We start from the raw sequence: 17,545 nt of genomic DNA on the forward strand, positions 1-17,545 counted from the left end.
ACATTTCTATAACTTTTTATAAATATGGGCCCTCACCTGTGTTTATATTTGGGGAAATACCAGTAGATTTCGCTCCATGCAAGTGAGATTAGCTAGTGGGAACTGTGTCATTTCGCCATTGCGGTGACTAAAAAAATCCAATTCATTACTTGCAATAAGTTTCGATATCTTGTGTAGGTCTATTTTGGTAATTGAATTAATCTTACTTTTCATTCATATAATGAAAAATCAAGTTTTATGGCTACCCTTTACCAGAAAGAATGAATTTTTTGGTGGCGAAATAAACCTGTTTAGGTGGTTTCTGGAATGAAATTGTTTGAAATATACTGTATGTAATACAATAAACATTTTTTAGCTAATGCTGCTCTCTACATTTTTAACTGATTGACATACGGACTATATTTCAGTAAGCCGTGCAATTTAAACAACTTCTGATGTGCATTCATGTTCGTGGCATTTATAATAAAAAAAGAGACGACTGTGCGCTTGATCCGCGCTGTATGACACATCACGTATGGGGTTAGGGGCTACTACATCCCTGAAATTAGTTTGCAGGGAGGGATGTCTGGGTTATAACCAGTCCCGCGTTTGGCTTTTGCGGACCTGGGATAACGCATTCTTAGATTCCTTGTGTGCCCGTTATATTCAATTAACTTGTAAATGAAATGTTTAATCAACCACTGTAAAACAAGCCCATTCTCATGAATGAAATGCGTATAAATAACACGCGCTGTTGCAATATCGTATAACTCTCCAAAACAACGGGTGTCAAATTTCCAGTTTTTCATATTAAAATAACGAGAAATACATAATGCATCCCCTAAATGGCCTAGTATTAATCATCATTAATACTGATATAATGATTAATCTTAAAAATCAGAAACAGTTTAGCAATAAAATCCGAACAATATGTAGCCCATACAATTTTCATGAATAATTATTATTTTCTGTTCTTTTTCATAAATAAATTCTGTTCTTTCGCATCATAAATAAATAACATTTTCTGCGCTACAGGTTTTGCTTCTTGTTCTGGTGTTAAAGTCTAAAGAGTTTTCTATTGATTTGTTCAACACAACGTGCTTTTATGCTACTAGTTTTTATTTATATAATAGGCTACAGATCAAAACCAAACAGACATGGAGATAGAAATGACATAGAAAACGACATCAATGGATTTATATGTGGTGTAGCCTAGAGGTCCCATAGTAAAACAAAAACAGTTTTTGTAATTTGTCATGTTAATAACGTTCCAAGTCCGTTATCTTATTTACACTTAATCCAGAAATGCATGCCCGGCTACGTTGCTGCCCAGGAAAAGCAAAAGCGAGCGCGATAAAACCATATAATTCAAATTCTGTGTCCTCATAAACTACATTTACATAAACGAATATTGGAATAGTTTCATGAGCTTAAATCTTTGAAAATAATATTAAAAAATCTGCCATTCCCTATATAGTAATTATGTTCAAGATTGCAGAAGCCCGTGCGCATCAGTGTGCCTTTTCTTAAGTTACACTTATTTTCCTCCTTGTCAGGGTATTGTACATTGCTAATGTCATCCGCCCACTAGGGGGCCGGAGAGTGAAAAGGACGGCATAAGGGAACAGGTAGACGAACAAGACAGCAGGAGTTGTGATGAGATGAATATGTTCCACAGAGTTCCGAGGAGTCTAATAAACCAAAAGTAACTAACATACGCCTCTTCAGTTAATGAACACAAGACACTCCTGTGTTTTTTCCTGTAAAGCGGCATTGAAACACTTGGAACATTGCAAAAAAAAGCACTACATAGAATTTAATTGAACAAGTTAAATGCTCCAGTAGCAGCAGTTTTTCCTTTACATATTTTAATGTGGGTCCACAATACTGTAACCCATTGAAATTAGTTGAGAAATGTAAACGTTATTCACGAGTTCGCCAATGCAAATAATAATGATGGCAGGGATAATGCTGATAGCAGGGGTAGGTAAGATATGCGTATGGCGTGCTGTCCAGGGAGCGGGCTCCGAGCTCGCCGGTTCCTTCCGAACCCGGAACACTCTCCCCCTGATGTGGGCGAGTGCGCCGAGCTCAGAAACGGGGAGATGAGACGGGGAGGTGGAGGGGTGTTGAATTACTTGTAGAGATGGCGCAGGTGAGATTTCTGGTCTTATTTATAAGGAGTCTCGCTTGAGCTGTTAGGATTACTGATAGGGAACCAGCCGAGATGATTATGTGCTCCGGCTTCTCCCGAACTTTGTTAATGAAACATAATTTATGCTTCATACAAAAAAAAAACACAGCTTCCTCGTTTACTGGTTTTCTGACATTTTTCGTGTTTTTAACATGATTTTAATCTTCATGTACTGTCTGTAGTGATTCGGATATGCATAATACTGGACAAATATGTGTTATGTGTAATGTTAAAATGCAAATGAGAACTCTCTCGGGATCCCTTAGTGTTTGGGACTCTCGGCAGCAGCCCATGTTGCCCATTGGGTTGACGGCATAATACATATAATTTTACAAATGCACACATTCTTGAAAAACGCGTCGGCAGTTGTTAAGAAAATTTCGCAAAGCCATGCTTTCGATGGTCTGTCTGTACCGCTTGTATTTTGAAATGCCCTCTTCTCCCCGTCGTAAAATCACCTATACGCTGCCGTATTCATTACTAGGACCATATGCAGTGCCACGCATGAGGGAGCATCACGTTTATATGTATAATTCATGAATGACACGTGGTTACGCTAATGATGACGTCACGACTATATGCTTAATCAATTTTATGCAAATCTTTCCGTTTTGTGACTTTCCATTGGCTAAAACCAATACGTCTGTAGACGAAATTACGTCTTTAGGCGCAAAAACGCGTCCACGCGTTATATCGTCTGTACACGTTACGTCTAAAGACATTTTTGATAAAACGGCCTTCCATATAACGTTGCCGCCAGTAGACGTTCCTACCATGACGTCGCCGTGACGTTGCCGCCGGTCTTTCGTCTGCATTCCCTGTCAAATCCATTCAAAACTCCACACGGACTGACGGCGACGGAAGGGTAGGCTGCTCCTTCTCCTGGTTAGGCTTATAAATGGCACTAATCACCTCTCATAGTTGGGTAAGTCAAAAACATTCGCGGCACGAACAGTATGCTTTTTTTGTAGTTTTGTAAAAACATAATTGCCATGCATTTGTAATAACAACATTTCAATAAATAAAATATTGCAAGAAAACTGGGGTTACACGAATAATTATCAATCTGGCCAAAAAAAGCTTTTAACTTTTACTAAGCTAAAATCATGGTTAATTTTCCAAAAGAAATGCTTCGGCTAGTAAAGACTGTAACTATGTAACTGTAACTAATCTAAATTAAGCAATTAAATTAAGCAAAAAAATAGAAATGACTTGCACAGTTTCAGTTTGATCATTTTGAAGATATATTTATTACAGTGTATTCTGAATATTTAGAAGGTGTCTTCTAAATAGTGTCTTCCAATGTTTGCCACATTATGCTCTCGACTTCTTAACAAGACAACAGCATTAACTTGTTTACAACAGAAGATTTGCCTTACATGTCACATTAGCTGCTTTAGTTCTTAGCGACTAATTCATTAACAGACCACCTGCTGTCCTTGAGTGGTAAACAGTTTTAAGGTTTGCCTCATTAACATAAATTCTGCTTGTTTGTTTTGTGTGAAGACAAAATGAGTAAATAACATTTACATATCTTTTCGATTTTGCTTTTCAAAAACACTGCTGTGGATAATAAGGTCAGATAAGTCGTCACTTTGGAATTATAAGGTTCTATCTGCATTCTAAGCAGTTTTGAGATGTTGGGCTTCAAAGTGTTTGTATTCCATATAGCAAAAAATGTTATGAGGAACAAGTCTCTTTCATACATAAAAAAGACTGAGAACCTAAATGTATTCTAAATGGACAATATCAAAATTCTAAGGTTCTCTTTTGAGAGCTTTCTCTTGACATTGCGTCACTTCTGCTGATACAGTTGGTAATCCTGCCCTCCTAAAAACTTCCTAATGCCTTATTGAATCACGCCCCTGTGCAATTTTAGCTAGCACTGGCCAATGCCATGCAAGACGGCGATTGGACGAACCCACCACCACTATACTGCACCTTCATAAAGCCATAAAATCAGAATTAGTGGCGGCTGGTGCACATTTTTTTTGAATGCATTTGGATGCATCTTAATAACAAACAGCATAGTTTATCTTAATGACAGTCTGCCCTAGATATGACTGCATGCCGCTGTTTTGCGTATTTTTATTTATAATGTAATTTCCAAATGTTAATTTGAGTTATGTTTGTTTGCAACGATTTGCGTTTTGGATAGTAAAAGTTAATTCAACACAATGTTAATTTTAGTTAATAGCTAACATTAAAAAATGTAATATTAGGAAATTCTGGATATTTTGAGATTTTGTTTAATTTGTATAATTGTATAATTATACCTTTTAAAGTGAGACACTGCATATATGACTGTGCATTGTGTTTATGCGCATGCATTTCAGTTCTGAAATTGGTCAAACAATAGAAATGGAAGTTTTCCATCTTTAACCTAATATTGTTAAATTAAGCAAACCTTTAGCTGAAATATTCACAACATTAACAATGAAGAGTGCGGTTTATCTGTAACATCAGATGTGTGTGAAAGTTGTGTGAAACACTGTGAGTGTGACCAATAACATGTGAATGTAGCGTGATCTGAATGCAGGGAATACATGGAAGTGAATCGCCATCGTTTCAAAGACATGGCGATGTTGAGCTGGTGTTCTGCCAATTCATGCTACCCATAAATTTGTGCTACCCTCGTGTTGTGATTGGATTGGGGGAGGGGTTAGTCCTGTTTTGTATGGAGGTAGCAAAATTTGATAGGGATGCATAAATTGGCAGAACACCGGCATTGTGATCCCGTCACGCAATGTAATGAAGTAAAAGTACAGATTTTCTATTAGAAATTTACTCAAGTAAGAGTAAAAGTACACACTTTTAATTTGACTTAAAAACGTCTTGGTTATGTATGTAACGTCTTGGTTACGGATGTAACCTCAGTTCCCTGATGGAGGGAACGAGACGTTGTGTCGAGCCGACAGATGGGGTTCGCTCTTGAGAACCTATCAACTTCTGACTAGTTTAGAAAAGGCCAATGAAATTGGCGAACGAAATTTGCATGCCGGACTCCGCCCCCAGATATCCGGGTATAAAAGGGAGACGGCGTGCTGCATTCATTCACCTTTTGTTCTTCGGAGCGTTCACACTGATCGACTTCGAGACTTCGAACTCTATGCCGAATTACTGCTGTAATCTTATGACGAGGTGCAGCGGACTGTCCCTTCCTGCAGCGATTTCCCCTGGGCGTCTCGGCAGTGCCAGAAGTGTTCGAGTTTTTTTTCTCTAAAAGAGCAAATTTCTCCAGAGTGCAACACACTCATCGAGGAGGGGGGCGGACACGATGTCTGCTTCCAGTACGCTGGGGCAGACGTTGTGGATACGTCCTGCCCGCACTGCGGGCGGTTGACGATTCAGACGTTGTGTCACGGGTGGCTGTGTTCCCACGGGACTCAGCCACCACCTCGTCTGCTCCCCGTTCCGTGACGGCAGGACTACGGCCCTGCCGCCCGCTACGGCAAGCAGCGAGGGTGATATGAGGATACTGTGAGCGTTAATCCGCCAGCCACTGGCTCAGGGACCGTTCGCACCTCGTCTCGCTCGTCTGACCATTCTCCAGGAGACGGTCCCACTGTCTTGTTCCTCAACCACGTATTCGGACACGATGCGTGATGATGAGATGTCTCTTGCAGCATCGGGGGGTGACGTACTGCCATCCGACTCCGACGATTCCTCGGGCTCCCTCCCTCGGGGGGTCGAGCCCAGGAAGAAGTGGACGTTGAAATGTCAGCCATGCTTTCTCGGGCCGCCGTGAGCGTTGGGTTGCAGTGCCCGCACTGCCTCTCCCAGCGCTCGCGGCTGGCTACATGGTGCCTCGGGGTTGAGCGCGGCTCCAAGCCGCGCCCGCCCCCAGTGCCGTGTTTACCGGAAGTGCATGAGGAACTTAGTAAGACCTGGAACCCCCCCTTTACGGCACGTTCACGTCAAACAAAGTTCTGTCACCCTCTCTTCCCTCGAGGGTGAGGCAGCTAGAGGATACGTCGATGTCCCCCAGGTGGAGTGTGCCGCCATGGTGCACTCATCCCCGCAGGCGGCGGCCACCTGGGGGGCTCGACCTAGACTCCCGTCCAAAGCATGTGGGGTCTCCGCATCTCTGGTGTCGAGAGCTTACATTGCGGGGGACCAAGCTGCCTCCTCTCTCCACGCTATGGCTCCTGCCAGGCCAGGGCTTTGAGAGAGCTCCATGAGGGAAGACTGACCCAACGCTTATGCAGGAACTCTGCGCCGCCACCGACCTCGCTATACGGGCAACCAAGGTGACCGCGCGGGCCCTGGGTCAGGCGATGTCCACACTTGTGGTCCATGAGAGACACCTCTGGCCAAACCTTGGACAGATGAGTAACGCCGAGAAGGTCCGCTTTCTCGACGCTCCCATCTCGCAAGGGGGGAGGCTGTTTGGTGATACTGTCGAGCCGCAGTTCTCAACAGTAAAGAAGCAGACAGAAGATATCAAGCATATCCTCCCTGCCGCGACTCGGCCGCCCTCGCAGCAGCCCTGGTCCTCTTCGACACCCACCTGCTCTGGCACCCCCCCCCCCCGGAAGAGACATCGAAGCGGAGACCATCGCCCCGTCAGCAGCCGCGGCAAAAGCAGAAGTGGCCCTCATGGGAAGACACCAGGGAGATCGAGAATACCATCGGGCCCGACTCCAGCCTTTCCATCGCTACGTGGTCGATCCGGGATCCCAACAGCCCACTCTCTTAACAGTTTCCTCTCTCTCTGAGTGTTTGTCACAGCCGCTCTCACCCTCTACACGACGGTGCTCGGCAACTCGACGTTGCGTCATGGCGAGACCCAATGTCGAGGATAATCAGCAGCCCTCAGCATTCTCAGTCGACAGTGCGTTGTGCTGCATTATTGCCAGGCAGGTAAGTCAGCAGAGCCGATCTCCTCCCCGGGGGCTTCCCCACGGCAAGGAATCCGCACTGCCAGCCATCGAACCACCCCCTGGGAGGTCGATGAAGCAGATCGTACCCCTAGCCCCGGTGTCGGTCCCTGGGAGCCTGACTAGAGCCCCCAAACCATCACGGTGGCTACAGGATATGATCCGTCTCGGCTACGCGATCTAACTCGCCAGACGTCCGCTCAAGTTCGGGGCATCCTCTCAACCTCAGTCAGAGGCTAGGATGCTCCCGTGCTTCGGGCCAGGGTCACCACCCCTCTGGCAAGCGATCGTGCTCCTCCCTCTAGCCGAGATGTTCAACGGGTTTTGCAGCCCGTACTTCATCATCCCCAAAAAAGGGGGCGTTGCTAGATCTGCGTACCCTGAACAGGCACCTACTCAAGCTGCCGGCACACTCGCGAGATCTGTTGGGTACACACAGGGACCTAGTGCTCCGGCACCTAGATCGGTGGGAACCACAGGTCAACCAAGAAAAGAGCAAGCTCTCCCCTTTGCAGAGCATCCTCTTTCTCGGTATGGAACTCGACTCTCCACCCTTTCGGTCTGTCCCTGTCCCCACGAGTCCTCACGGCGATCGTGGAAGCCGCCCTCACTCCCCTCGGGGAGAGAGGTGTGCGGGTACTAAACTATCTCGACGACTGGCTCATCTGGGCACACTGTTGTGTACACACAATGACCTAGTGCTCCGGCACCTAGATCTTGACTCAGAGCTCGCTCAGTCAGTGTTGAACTGCCTGAAACACTTCAGGCAGTCAGCGGTCCCCCTGAAATTTTCAGAGGCTCCTGGGCACATGGCATCCTCGGTGGGGGTGGTCCCCCTCAGGTCGATGTACATGCGACCGCTCCAACACTGGCTACAGAGTAGTGTTGTTTTTGGCAGCCTGTTTTAATTTTAGTTTTAGTCTAGTCTTTGTGTCAAGCTGTCATTTTAGTTTTTATTAGTTTTAGTCACGTTCATACTCTTTTTAGTCTAGTCAAGTTTCAGTCGACTAAAAGTCTGAGCATTTTAGTCTTATTTTAGTCAGAATTATCCATGACTATTTTCGTCTAGTTTTAGTCGACGAAAACTGATGACATTTTAGTCTAGTTTTAGTCAATGAAAATTGTATTTTAGTCTATTTTTAGTAATACAAGTCTATTTAACCCAGTCAGTATGGTATAAGTACCTAGTAGTATAGACGAAACCAAAATTTTATTTTTGCCAAACCCATTTCAAACAAGGTTATCTTATTATATTATTGTTACCTTATAGACTCAAGAATACATCCATTCTAGACACGGAAGACGTCTGATTTGAATTTACAGCCATCGGTAGGGGTGGGAATCTCTAGGCCATGCAATTCGATTAAGATTCAGAGGGCTGCGATGCGATGATAAAACGATTCTCGATGCATCTTTTTCCTATACAAATTTTCTTTTTCTTGCTGTGTGACTATTAAAATCAAAGAATTTGTCATAACCCAGACCGATTTTACTTCCAATATCCTTTATTAATAAAACAAATGGAAGTGATTTCGCAAGTCATCTGGAAGGTTACATTTGCCAGCATTGCCAAGAACCAACAGGAAAAGAGTGACTGCCCTCAGTGCCCTGTAGTAGCATACATAATTCAGTAAATTAATGCAGACTATTTTGCACATAGTACTGGAGCTAGAGAGGTGTAAAGTTATTATAGTTCACTGAAGTATTTTTTGTCTGAGTGTTCACTTTAACGGGACTTTTATTTTGACGGGTCTTTGGGAAGACGCTTGAGTTATTGTGTTTGCCGATAGCTTCACTCAAACAGTAAAGCGCTCGTAAAATAAACTCTCAGAGTAACTCTGGAGATGAAGTTCTTGTGTTCACATCCTCATACAGTGCAGACGCAGATAAATCCTCGACCATCACTCGTGTTGTATGTTAAACTGTGCACATAATTCACTCAGACACGCAGAAAAGACAGACGATATTTAAATAACAGGATTCCGCTCCGCATCTAGGTTAAAGCATCAGACGAAATAACGTTATAACATTTCGTCTCGTCTCGTCTCGTTTTGGTCATCAAAAATGAAGAGACATTTTAGCATAGTTTTTATTTTGTAAACCACATTTAGTCTCGTTTTTATTTGTCAACAACATTGCATTATACATTTAATTATAGTCATCGTCACATGACCAGCATTTACGTTGCGTCTCATCTCGTTTTCGTCACGTGATAAAGGTTCGTTGACGACCATATTTTGTCATAATTTTCGTTGACGAAAGCAACACTACTACAGAGTCGGGTTCCCTGGAGAGCGTGGCACACCGGCAGCAGGCGTATGGTCATCACGCCTTTCTACTGACGCACCCTGACCCCCTGATCTTCAATGACCTTCTTGCGGACAGGGTCCCTGTAGCAAGGTTCGTGTAGGGTGAGAAGGAAGAGATCGGGGTCAGGTTGACTACTGCAGAGAGAAGTAACGTTTATTCATACACATATGAAAGTTCAATGCTGACGCTGCGCGCCTCTGTTCCCAGTCTCAGTTTTCCACTGGAGCTGACGATCCTCTCGTGAAGCACTCCTCTCTCTCTCTCTCTCTCTCTCTCTCTCTCTCTCTCTCTCTCTCTCTCTGTCTCCGTCTCCACAGTAGTCTCTGCTGGCTCTCACACACCCGGCTTCTGTCTCCGAGCTGTTTATATGCGTCCCCACACCAATTACTGGAATAGAGGACAGCTGATCATCATTTGCACTTCGCACCCCATTTACTCACCGCCTTCTCTCAGCCTTCTCTCCCGCTGCAGACCTCGCTAAATCACACACCCCTTGCCACATACCCCCACCGCCCGACTCAGGCCGGGGAGCCCTCCGGCCTGCAGCCTCCCCTCTCCCCCTTCGCCTGGAGAGGAAATCGGCCACAGCCATCTGTGCCCCCGGCCTGTGGATCACCTTGAATTTGAACGGCTGTAAAGCCAGATACCAATGGGTGATCCGCGCGTTGGTATCTTTCATGCGGTGGAGCCATTGGAGGGGAGCGTGATCCGACCAGAGGGTGAATTCCCTCCCCAGGAGATAATACCGGAGGGTGAGAACGGCCCACCGGATCGCCAGACACTCTTTCTCGATGGTGCTGTACTTCGCCTCCCTCTTTGAGAGCTTGCGGCTAATATACAGCACCGGCCGTTCCTCTCCCCCCATCTCCTGGGACAGGACAGCCCCCAGCCCTCTGTCCGATGCTTCGGTCTGCAGAAAAAAGGGAAGAGAAAAATTAGGCGAGTGTAGGAGCGGCCCGCCGCACAGGGCAGCCTTAACTTGGGTAAAAGCCTGCTGGCACTGCTCCGTCCACTGGACCGGATCTGGTGCCTTCTTTTTAGTGAGATCAGTCAGCGGGCTGGCAAGCTCCGAATAATTGGGCACAAACCTCCTGTAATATCCCGCCAGCCCCAGAAACTGTCTCACCTCCTTTTTGGTCTTAGGCCTCGGGCAGGTCGCAACCGCTGCCGTCTTGTTAATTTGGGGACGCACCTGCCCATGACCCAAGTGGAAGCCCAGATACCTGACCTCCACCCGCCCAACCGCACACTTCTTCGGGTTGGCCGTGAGCCCACCTGCCCATGACCCAAGTGGAAGCCCAGATACCTGACCTCCACCCGCCCAACCGCACACTTCTTCGGGTTGGCCGTGAGCCCGGTCTCCCTCAGCGTCCCCAGGACCGCCCTCAGATGCTCCATATGCCGCTGCCAGTCGTTGCTGTAGATAATAATATCATCGAGATAGGCAGCTGCATATGTCGCATGTGGCCGAAGGATGCGGTCCATAAGGCGCTGGAAGGTGGCCGGAGCTCCGAACAAACCGAACGGAAGGGTGACAAATTGGTGCAATCCGAACGGCGTGGTGAAGGCTGTCTTCTCTTTAGACACTGGAGAAAGGGGGATCTGCCAATATCCCTTCGTCAAATCCAGTGTCGAAAAAAAACGAGCGGTGCCTAGCCGATCTAACAACTCGTCAATCCTCGGCATGGGAATACGCGTCAAATTTCGACACGGCATTCACCTTGCGATAGTCTACACAGAACCGTATCGAGCCGTCCGTTTTAGGGACTAGAACTATCGGGCTCGCCCGGTCACTGTTAGACTCTTCTATTACTCCCAACTTCAACATCGCGTCCAATTCTGCCTGAACTACCTTTTTTTTGTGTTCAGGTAACCGGTAGGGTCTACTTTGTACCACTACCCCGGACTCGGTCTCAATGTGGTGCTGAATAAGGTTCGTGCGACCAGGCAGGGGGGAGAGCACATCCGCAAATTCCGCCTGCAGGCGGGCCACATCCGTGAGCTGCGAGGGTGAGAGGTGATCTCCCCCCGGGGCCAGGGCGAGAGATTGATGTTTAACATTCGCCTCCGGCCCGAGATCATCCTCTCCAGTTACCACCGTCGCCAGCATCACGGACTCGTCCTCACTCCATTTTTTTAGGAGGTTGAGGTGGTAAATTTGCCTTTGCCGTGCTCCCCGTCTGTCTGTTCGTACGACCTCATAATCGAGATCCCCTACCTGCCGTGTAACCTCAAAGGGTCCTTGCCACTTTGCAAGTAATTTTGAACTGGAAGTAGGGAGTATTACAAGTACCTTCTCTCCCGGAGTGAATTTTCACAAGTTGGTTCCCCTATTATACCCGCGGCTCTGCTTGTCCTGGGCCTGTAACAAATTCTCCATAGATAGCCGCCCCAGTGTATGGAGTTTTGTTCTCAGGTCCAGGACATATTGAATTTCACTTTTGCTCGTGGATGGTCCATCCTCCCAGGTTTCCTTCAATACGTCCAGCACCCCTCAAGGTTGCCGCCCGTAAAGAAGTTCAAACGGGGAAAACCCTGTGGAGGCTTGCGGGACCTCCCGTACCGCGAACAATAGGGGTTCCAACCACTTATCCCAATTTTTGGCGTCCTCGTGTACGAACTTACGAATCATGGTTTTTAATGTGCGATTAAACCGCTCCACCAGGCCGTCTGTTTGTGGGTGAAAGACGCTGGTACGGATCGATTTAATGCCCAATAATTCGTATAGTTCGCGCAGTGTGCGTGACATGAACGCCGTGCCTTGATCCGTGAGGACCTCGCCGGGGATCCCCACCCGGGAGATGATACGAAACAGAGCCTCCGCAACACACTTTGCCGAAATGTTGCGCAAGGCTACTGCCTCGGGATATCGGGTTGCATAGTCCACTACGACTAAAGCAAACCGATGTCTTCGTGCTGATCGTTCTAATGGCCTGATGAGGTCCATCCCAATTCGTTCGAAGGGGACCTGCATTAACGGAAGAGGGCGCAATGGCACTTTTGGAGTGGCCGGTGGATTCACCAACTGACATTCACGGCAAGACACGCACCACCTGCGCACGTTGTCGTGAATGCCCGGCCAAAAAAAACGGGCCATGAGACGATTTAATTTGTTAGTTTGCCCCAGATGTCCTGCCATTGGATTACAATGAGCCGCCTCAAAAAGCATTTCCCGGCGGCTCTTTGGAACTAATAATTGGGTTATATCCTCCTTGGTCTGAGTGTCTTGGGTCACTCAATATAACCGATTGTTCCGAAGCGCAAAATAGGGGTAGGCGAGGGGTCGGGCAGGCTGCACCGGCTGCCCGTCAATGGACGAGACATGCTCAAAAGCCCGTTTTAAGGTCTCGTCCTGGGCCTGCTCGAGGGGAAAGTCATCGCGGTCCGAGAGGATTAGCCTCTCGATCCCGCTTTCTCTTTCCCCGGAGTCAGACCCCTGCGAGCCGGGTTCCGCACTGCCCGCCTGCACGAGCCCTCGCCTTCCCCGGTTTCTCTTTCCCCAAGCAACATCCGTGCATAAAACCCTTAATAATTCTGGAAAAGCTGGCCAATTCGTCCCTAGAATTAACGGATGTCGGAGGTGCGGATTAACGGCCACCTCAACTCTATGCTTTTCCCCTTAAATTTTATTGGCAGCGACATGAGGGGATATTGAATCACGTCCCCGTGCACACACCGTACCTTAATCGTGCGGCCTTTATCCCATGCCACGGATCGAATCAGGCTTTGGTGGATCGAGGTCTGGTTACAACCGGAATCCACCAGAGCCCAATAGGTACCCCCCAATACTCACTGGTATCTGGTACCCGCCAGCCTGACTGGGGGCAGCCTGAGGTGCGTCCGGGACCCGGACCATTAGCCCCACATCCATCATGGGACATCGGTCGAGGAAATGGTCCGGGTCCCCGCAGCGCCAACAGGCCGGCCCAGGCCTACCCGCCGCCCGGGCGGCAGAAAATGGGGGCGGTGCTTGGCGTGGGGAGGGCGGAGACATGGGGTGGTGTTCCTCCAGCGCCGATCCACCGGAGAGTCCCTGCATCCCGCTGGATCCATCATCGGGCCGAGGAACAGTCCCACCTCGCCCCCGAGGCGGGAACCGCGGTGGACCCGGTGGCCGGGTTCGAGAAGCAGGCACTGGTCGACATAGAGGAGGTGTGGGGGTGTGTGAGAGCGAGGATGATGGAATTGCCTCCCCGACCCCGGGGCACGTGACCAAATGGTCCTCCGCCAGCTGGATGGCCGATTCCAGCGACGACAACCGGTGGCACTGGACCCACGCAGCTGTCTGCCGGGGAAGACGGGTGGCAAACTGCTCTAGCAACACCCGGTCGACGATCTTCTCCACGTCGCCTTCCTCGGCCCTCAGCCATCTGCGGCATGAGTCCCGGAGCTGTTGAGCGAGGGCGAAGGGTCTGCTGTAGAATGGCCCTCCTCAGCTCATCGTAAACCAGGAGGCTCTCTGGGGCAGTTGTTGTGCCGCCACCTGTGACTCTCCGGACAAGAGGGGGAGGAGCCGGATTGCCCACCTGTTCCTCGGTCAGCCGCTGGTCTCAGCGGCCTTCTCAAAAAGGCAGAGGAACGCCTCCGGCTCATCCTGGGGTCCCATCTTTGCCAGCCACAAGTGGGAACCCGATGCCGCCTCCGTACGGCCCCCAGCCTGAACCTCCTGGTCCACCCAGCTCCGGAATGCCTCGCGGTCCTCTTTCTGGGCCTGGAGGATAGCCTGGAAGCGGGCCTCCTGGTCTGCCCTCAGCTGCAGAAGCGCCTGGTGTTGCTCGCTGTGGAGGACCGCGAGGGACGAGATGACGTCCGCAAATGGCGTTGCCGGCGGAGTCTGTATCTGGCCACGGCTTCCTACTTCCTTCTCCCGGGTTTTGGCACCACTGTAGCAAGGTTCGTGTAGGGTGAGAAGGAAGAGATCGGGGTCAGGTTGACTACTGCAGAGAGAAGTAACGTTTATTCATACACATATGAAAGTATAATGCTGACGCTGCATGCCTCTGTTCCCAGTCTCAGTTTTCCACCGGAGCTGACGATCCTCTCGTGAAGCACTCCTCTCTCTCTCTCTCTCTCTCTCTCTCTGTCTCCGTCTCCGCAGTAGTCTCTGCTGGCTTTCACACACCCGGCTTCTGTCTCCGAGCTGTTTATATGCGTCCCCACACCAGTTACTGGAATAGAGGACAGCTGATCATCATTTGCACTTCGCACCCCATTTACTCACCGCTCTTCTCTCAGCCTTCTCTCCCGCTGCAGACCTCGCTAAATCACACCCCCCTTGCCACAGTCCCCCTAGGGCAGGTGTCAAGGCACATCGTGGTGACGACGGATGCCTCCCTGCAGGGTTGGGGTGCCATGTGCAACGGGCACGCAGTGTCTGGGCGGTGGACAGGCACCCGCCTGCGTTGCATATCAACTGCCTAGAGATGTTGGCCGTGATACTTGCACTGAAGAGGTTGCAACCTCTCGTGCAGGGCAAGCACGTGCTGGTCCGGTCAGGACAGCACAGCTGCCGTGGCGTATGTCAATTGCCAAGGTGGCATTCGCTCATGGCAGCTAACACGACTCACCCGACAACTCCTATTGCACGCTTTGGTACTCCCTGACCGAGGGACCCCTCGGCACGGATACTCTAGCGCACAGCTGGCCGCGGGGTAAGCGGAAGTACGCCTTCCCCCCAGTGAGCCTCATTGCACAGGTCTTGTGCAAGGCCAGGGAAGAGGAGCATCAAGTGGTACTAGTTGCGCCCTATTGGCCCAACTGGACTTGGTTCTCGGAGCTAAGGCTCTTGACAACAACTTCCCCCTGGCCAATCCCCCTGGCGAAGGACCTGCTTTCCCAGGGGAAGGGGCACGTTACGGCATCCCAGGCAGACCCCTGGAATTTCCATGTCTGGACGGGACGAGGATATCCTGGCATTGGGCGAGTCATGTTAACTGTCCGACTGGACCAGCACGTGCTTGTCCTGCACGAGAGGCTGCAGCCAGTACAGGGTCCTCTCCTTCGGTAGAGCACAGTAAGTAGCACAGCCAACAACTCTCCACCGCCCGTCCACCGCCCCGACACTGCGTGCCCTTTGCACACGGCACCCCAACCCTGCAGGGAGGCATCCGTTGTCACCACAACGTGCCTTGAGACCTGCCCTAGGGGGACTCCTGTCCGCAGAAAGGTCATTGAAGACCGATGAAGAGCGATGAGCGATGGTGGCCTCCACGACCTTCATGAAGACTCGTGGGGACAGGGACAGACCGATGGAGAGGACCCTGTACTGATATGCCCGCCCCTTGAAAGCAAACAGTAGGAACGGTCGATGACGAGGGAGAATCGAGACATGAAAGTACGCATCCTTCAGGTTGATTGCCATGAACCAATCCTGACATCTGACAGACACCAGGATGCGACTCTGTGTGAGCATCCTGAACGGCAGCTTGTGTAGGTGCCTGTTCAGGGTACGCAGATCTAGAATGGGGCACAACCCCCTCCCTTTCTTGGGAACAATGAAGTACGGGCTGTAAAACCCGCTGAACATCTCGGCCAGAGGGACGGGCTCGATTGCTTCCTTCGCAGGAAGGGTGGCGACCTCGGCCCGAAGCACGAAAAACTTGGGCGGGCGTCTGGCGAATTGGATCGATTAGTCAAGACGGATCGTCTTCCCTAGCCACTGTGATGGCCTGGGAAGCCGTAAACCAGGCTCCCAGGAACAGAGACAGGGGGACTAGGGGTTCGATCTGCTTCACCGTCACCCCGGGGGGTGGTTCGATGGCGGGCAGTGCGGATCCTTCACCGGGGAGGAGATCGGTTCTGCTGACTTACCTGCCCGGTGGACCTGCAGGATGGCCATGGCGTGGAAGGAGGAGGCAGCCTGACCCGCGGCAGCATAAGCCTTCGACACCAGAGATGCCGAAAACTTACACACCTTGGACGGGAGTCTAGGCCGACCCCTCCAGGTGGCGGCCGTCTGCGGGCACCAGGTGTACCGTGATGGCCCGTTCCACATGGGGGGTGTCGACATAGCCCCTGGCTGCCCCACCATCGAGGGAAGTGAGGGCGACAGAGCTAGTCTGATGGAAATGAGCCAAAAAGGGGGCGTTCCACGTCTTACTAAGCTCCTCATGCACTTCCGGAAAAAACGGGACCGAGGTTGGGCGCAGCTTGGAGTCGCACCCAGACCCGAGGTACCACGTACTGTATCCAGCCGCGAGCATTGGGGGAGAGGCGGTGCGGTGCACTGCAGCCCAATGCTCGCGGCGGCCCGGGAAAGCATGGTTGACATCTCGAAGTCCACCTCTTCCTGGGATCGACCCCCCGAGGGAGGGAGCTCCGAGGAATCATCGGGATCGGATGCCAAAAGGTCGCCCTCCGATGCTGCAAGCGACATCTCATCGTCGTCACGTACTTCCGAGTACGTGGTGGAGGAACAAGACAGGTTAGGACCGTCTCCTGGGGGACGGTCAGACGAGCGAGACAGGGCGTGAGCAGTCCGCGAGCCTGTGGCTGACGGTTTGCCGCTCACGGGGATCCCCATATCACCCCCGCCGCTCGCCGTCAGGGACGGCAGGGCCGTAGCCACTGCGGTCCTGGGACAGGAAGCTGACGAGGTGGCTGCTGCTTCCAAAAAGAACACAGCTACTCGTGACCGCAACGTCTGAATCGTCATCCGCCCGCAGTGCAACTCTGGTGGAGATAAACTTCATTTGTTCATATCCTCATACAGCGCAGACGCAGATAAATCCTCGACCATCACTCGTGTTGTATGTTAAAGGCCGAATATGTGAAGTGGCCGAATAAATTTTACCGAACATGACTCGTGATACGATCAAGCAGCAACTGATGTGGTAAAAGTCGATCTTGAAGTTCAAAAAATCTCTCAGACAAAGAAGGTTCAGGTGTCAAGGAGTTAACTTTATTTGATCAGGCCAAACAAAGTGAGATGTCCCAAGTCATCTGAAAACCAAGTGTTTTCCAGCCTACAGTTATAGTGAAATTTTTAAGGGGTGCTGCTCCCTCTCCACCAATCACCGTGAAGTCCTTTTTCTTAGTTCCTGTAAAATAACATTTCAAAACGTATATCCTGTGGTCAGTCGCCAGTCCTGAGGAATGTTCTCCAGGACAGTTTCTTTTTGGGGAGCGGTCTCCTAGAAACAGTTTATTGTGGCCGGACAACATACCAACATTCTTAACATTC

The sequence above is a fragment of the Triplophysa rosa genome, linkage group LG1, assembly GCF_024868665.1.
Source record: "Triplophysa rosa linkage group LG1, Trosa_1v2, whole genome shotgun sequence".
In the NCBI taxonomy this organism is placed as follows: domain Eukaryota; kingdom Metazoa; phylum Chordata; class Actinopteri; order Cypriniformes; family Nemacheilidae; genus Triplophysa; species Triplophysa rosa.